Here is a 6,000-nt window from a genome sequence, read left to right on the forward strand (position 1 = left end):
GACAGGTTCAAGAAGGAACTGAGTAAGACCTTTGCAATGGACATTTGGCCAACAAAGAAAATATTGGGCATACAGATCTCTTGTGATAGAAAAACCAAGAAGATATGGTTATCACAGGAGAAGTACATCGAGAAGGTGTTGGACATGTTCAGTATGAACAATGCAAAGCCAATTGGTTCTCTTTTTGCAGGTCACTTTAAGCTGAACTCAGAATAGAGTCCATCAAGTGATGAGGAGAAGGAGAAAATGAAGAAAGTTCCTTATGCTTCAACAGTCGAAAGCTTGATGTACATGATGGTATGTACGAGACCAAACATCGCATATGCAGTAGGTGTTGCTAGCAGATTTCTTGTAAATCCAAGAAAAGAGCGTTGGGTAGCAGTAAAGTGGATCTTTAGATATCTCAGAGGGAGCTCCAAAGTTTGTTTTAGCTTTGGGGGTGGACCACTTGTCTTGACAGGTTACACAGATGTAGGTATGGCTGGAGATATTGATACAAGAAAGTCCACATCAGGTTTTGTACTCACTTTTGCAGAGGGAGCTGTATCATGGCAGTCAAAATTGCAAAGATGTATTGCTTTGTCTACTACAGAGGCAGAATACATTGCTCTTACAGAAGCTTGCAAAGAGATGCTATGGATGAAAAGATTTTTGAAGGAGTTGGGTTTAGAGCAAGACAAGTACTTGGTGTACTGCGACAGTGAGAGTGTCATTCATCTCGCCAAGAATCCGAGTTTTCACTTTAAGTCAAAGCATATAGATATCAGGTACCATTGGATCCGAGATGTGTTTAAGAAAATTTTACTTCATCTTGCAAAGATCCCCACAAATGATAATGGTGCAGATATGCTGACAAAGTCCTTATCGATGGAGAAACAAAATACATGTTGGCAGCTTACCGACATGAACTTCAGTTGATTAGTTGAATTGGAGTATTTCCTTGGGCTGGATGGGGAGATTGTTGGGTCCAGCCCTATCCCTTATTAATGATGTGGGGAAGTGAAATAGCCACCCACTACTTCCCATTAATGTAGTAGAAGTTGAAAGGCCAACCCTATCCCTCCATTAATGATGTGGGAAAATGGAATAGCCACCCACTTCCCATCAATGCAGAGAAAGTTGAAGGGCCAAAACTCCTTCGGTTTCTGGAATGAGTCTAGAAGGCTCATATCTAGAAGACTCTATGCCATCTATAAATATGGGTGCAGAGGCTGTGTGTTGGGAGAGAAGAGCAGAGTGTTGTGAGCATAGTGGCTGTGTGCAGCGTGCAGAGAGAGAAAAAATAAGAGAGAGAGAGAGTTGAGAGAAGAAGATGAAGGAAAAAGGTTCGTCACCACACATTGATTCTCAGAGAGAGGTGTTGGTTGTGGTGTGGGTTTTGACTCGGGTTGTGCACCCGAGAGGTAATCTTGTATCTCTCTCTTTCTGTGATTCATTTGTTGTTATTCTCTTTAGCTTTGAGTAAGCTATTGGACGTTGTACTCTCTACATTGTACTCTCTATTCTTATTATAGTAGATTATTCTCTCCGTGCCTCGTGAATATAGGTCGTGTTGACCGAACCACGTAAACCCTTGTATTGTGATTTGATTGTATATCGCTTCCGCGCAAATTTTTGTTACCCACATTTCTCTACAATTTTTACCTGGCCAGTAGGTATTCCTTGTGTTTATGTCAGGAGAAATCAATTCAATATCTTTTTTGGCATTGTGCCTTTGTAGGTTATATGCTGCATCAAGCATGTGAAGATCTCATTATTGCTTGGGATGAAATACAATTTCCTTGACAGGTTCTGATTGCTATCCTTTTAGAATCTAGGGATATGAAATGGAAATATATATGGTGGGTCTGGGTGCTATCGGCTTGGAGGCTTATTTGGCTCGAGGGCAACTAACAATTTTTCAGAGGTTCGAAGGTCAGACCCAATCAGCTTCTCCTGCAGCTGAGGTGAGAATTATCAACTTGGGTGCACAGCTAAGTAGGCGGATCAACCTTCTCAATGGATGGGCGCTAAGAGAGGGCTGGGTTAATAATCTTCATTGGTTTTAAATCAGTATTTCTTTTTCTGTTAACTGTGAATTCTTATGACAGTCTGTATCTAGGATACAGTTCATTGCAGCTTTGTGGGTAGTGATATCTCATCGCTCCTACATCGGCGTTACCTGTACTGATTTTATTATTCAACCAAGATATTATCGGCGTTACCTGTACTGATTTTATTATTCAACCAAGATATTTTTCTATTAAAGAAAAATTAAAATAGAAAGGTTACAGGAGTGCTGTTAGTGACGAGAGATCACTAAACATTTTTTTGTTTTGTTTTTTGAAAGGCAGGACCCCTACCAGATATCTCCTAAGCCTTACGTGGCAGAGGGATTCGAACCTGGGCCTTCAGCTTGGCACAGGACCCCGCTTACCACATGGAATACCACCTCGGTGGTAGATCACTAAACAGATTTGGTAACTTTGGATCCACCAAGAGTCTGACAGGATGTGGATCAAACAAGAGGCAATATGGACTCTATGAGCATCTGGATCCACTCCATCCAGTCTTCAACTCATTGTGAAGATAATAGAAAGTGATGCTCACAGGAATCGAACCTCGACGGCCTCCCTAACAACCTAAGCCCCCACCTCACAACTCCAAACCCCCTCGGGATTAGTTTTGTCCTCTTGACTAGTTTCATTATTTTTCTAGTATTTGGATTCCTTCTCCTGGATACGGCTCCACTAAGGATCCGATCTATGGATGCATGCATGCCCAGTTGCCCACGTGAAACCTTAGAGAATTGCTGGCAACTTATAGGTAACATTATCCTTGCAAGTTGGTTGATCGAAGCTCAAGACAGGTCATGAATTAAAATTTAAAAATGATGGATCCACATGACCTAACCTATGGGGACCCACTTGCATCTACAGTTTATCCAACTATATATTATTATAAAAGAGTTGCCTTCCATTAACCAAAAATGTCAACTGAAGTACAATATAAGAGATTGGTAAAATAGAAAAGATGGTAGTCGTTCATGGTAGTAACATGTGCACTTCATCGAAAAAAATGTCAAGTTTGCACATCGATTGATTTTCTGTTGGATTATCAGCACGTTTTACATGATATACTTAAAAAAAAAAACTTAAATTGATAGACTAAGTGGAATTGATTTACCAATGTGATTGCATCGTTATCAATAAAATTAAAATTCATGGAGATCTCGCCATGGTGTTTGATTGAGGATAGTAAAATCCTTTGCCTAAACCAAGGTAAGCAAAATGCTGAATACATAAACGCAACATACGCCGCTTATCAGGCACGCTGGGCGCGTCCGACATGGTTTGACCCCCAGCGCGTTCAGGGTAACAGAAATATGTTTACCGATATAAACCAAGATTTTCATAGTTTTTTATTTTTTTTTGAAAATCTTACCATGCAGATGATTTTATAAAAATAATCATCCAATTACTATGTATACTAAGAATCTTTTAAGAGTTGAAAATCAATAGCTTAGAATTTTCATAAATATTCAAGCATAAAACATCACATTTATTTCTTGATCTGATTAAAATGATTCAATAGTCGATTACTAGTAAATAGACCGCGCGGAATGCATCTGCAAGGTTAACTTTATAAAAAAACATATGAAAACCTTGATTTATAGCAGCAAACATATTCAATTTTCTTTATCTTTATATATATATATATAGTCACTAGAATATGAGAACTGAAAATATGTGCATTTGCAACACTTTTTTTGCAAATTCAACCATCAGGATGTGCTTGACATGGTGAACTTGCTAGGAATCAATCATTTGATCATGTATTTTTGACGAAAAATGTGATTTTTGAATGCTTGAATATTTATGAAGATTATGATCCATTGATTTTGAAGCCTTAAAAAAGAATCTTGCATCAAAATAGGATGATTCAAGAGTGGGTTCTTATAAAACAAAGCATTTAGGCCACATCGGTAAGGTTAGGTTCAAAAGAAAAGAATAAAAAATCCATGAAAATCATGGTTCACACATTAGTTCTCATATTTTCAGTTCTCATATTCTAGTGACTCTCTCTCTCTCTCTATATATATATATATATATAGAGAGAGAGAGAGAGAGAGAGTAATGTATCAGTACTACCTCTTTCATGGTTCTACTCCATTAGCCTCCTTCAAAAATCATAGATTTTTGCATTTGTTTTTACATCTAACACCATAGATGTGATTTATAGGTTTTGTTTAGTGAGAATCGAGTTTTGGATCACTAGAATCTGACCTCTATACAAGGTTTTCTGGTGTCCAAAATCAATGGCCATGAAGGCATCAATTTTCCCAGCTCATAAAAATACATTTTTCTTTGAAAAAACAAGATCCACGAGTCGATTCCCACTAAATCAAGCATAATAAACACATATAACAGTTTAGATCTATCATAAAACACTTCTAACTATGGGGCCTAACGGGAAAAAGAACAAGAAAAAAAGGCTTATGTTCAATTCTCATATATATATATATATATATATATATATATAGAGAGAGAGAGAGAGAGAGAGAGAGAGAGAGAGAGATGGGTCCATGCTAAATAAAACATGCTAAATGGGTTTTTATGTTCTTCTGGTATTTTTTTCACAGTTTTGACCTCATAAATGTGTTGGGCATGGTCGATTTACGAGGAATCCGCACATGAATCATGTGTTTTCAATGAAAAAAATGATATTCGGAGCCTCAAAAAGTTGCAAAGATTTTGGACCATTGATTTTTTGAATGTTATAAAAACCCACCCATGTGTCGGAATCTAACACTTCAAGAGTTGATCCCTATAAAGTGAATTACATAGATCACATTTGTACAGTCAGAATTTAAAAATAAAATAAAATAAACCTTGAAAAATTCCTTTAGCATATTTCATTTAGAGGAGAAGGATTCATGTGGAAGACCCAAAATGATTTTCTTTTTTGGTTTATATTGCCGACCCCAATTGTTTTGGGATGAAGGCGTTGTTGTATATATATATATATATATATAGAGAGAGAGAGAGAGAGAGAGAGAGATGGGTGTATCGTCCACTGTTACATCGGACAAACACCCGGCCCTGATTGTGAGCACGATCAACATCACACATTTTTTTTTTTTGCAAAATGACCCTTTAGAGGTGGTCGTGGACCACTGCTAAAAATGCAAAAAGCAGATAGAAAATAACATCAGGCGCACCAACTGCGTCCAATGTTTATTCTACGATTGGACATCCAATTATATATATATATATATATATATATATATATATATATATATATATATATATATATATATATATATATATATATATATATATATATATGAGTGTGTGTGTGGGTTGAGGAGGAGAGATATTAGCTATATCTCATGGGTTCCAACCCCTTAGTTGAAACTCATAGGAGCTGTTATATTGAGCAAATCTAACCCCATAGAAGTGTTCAGCATGGCCCCGATAAGAGGAACCAACCTTTGGATCACATTTTCTAAATGTAAAAATATAATTTTCTGAAGGGTGAAAATTCAGTAAAATGTAGCCGTTGATTTTTTAAACCCCCTAAAATCCTACATGCATGTCAGAAAAACATGATCCAAAGGCCGATCTTTAGCACATCTAAAGGGTCCAATCTATAAAAAACAGAAAACATAATGTTTTCCCCTGATGGATTAGCCAACCTTTGTCTATAAATAATTAAATAAACTATCAAATAAATAAATGAATAATTATACATATATATGTATGTGGAGAGAGAGAGAGAGAGAGAGAGAGAGAGAGAGAGAGAGAGAGAGAGATGGGTAAGTATGCCTTATAGTGTGGACGGTGCGGAAATTAAATCTATTTCTCAACAAGTGTTCACGACTCAGACGCTGTAGATGTGTTTGGCGTCGTCTATTTAGTAGGAATCAGTACTTGGTTGATGTTTCTTAAACAAAAAACCACATTTTGAGCCTTCAAAATAATCATTGTGGACTGTTGATATTTAAAGCCAAAAGAAAAT

Source organism: Nuphar pumila, chromosome 9 (assembly GCF_984573655.1).
Source record: "Nuphar pumila chromosome 9, dmNupPumi1.hap1.1, whole genome shotgun sequence".
NCBI lineage: Eukaryota > Viridiplantae > Streptophyta > Magnoliopsida > Nymphaeales > Nymphaeaceae > Nuphar > Nuphar pumila.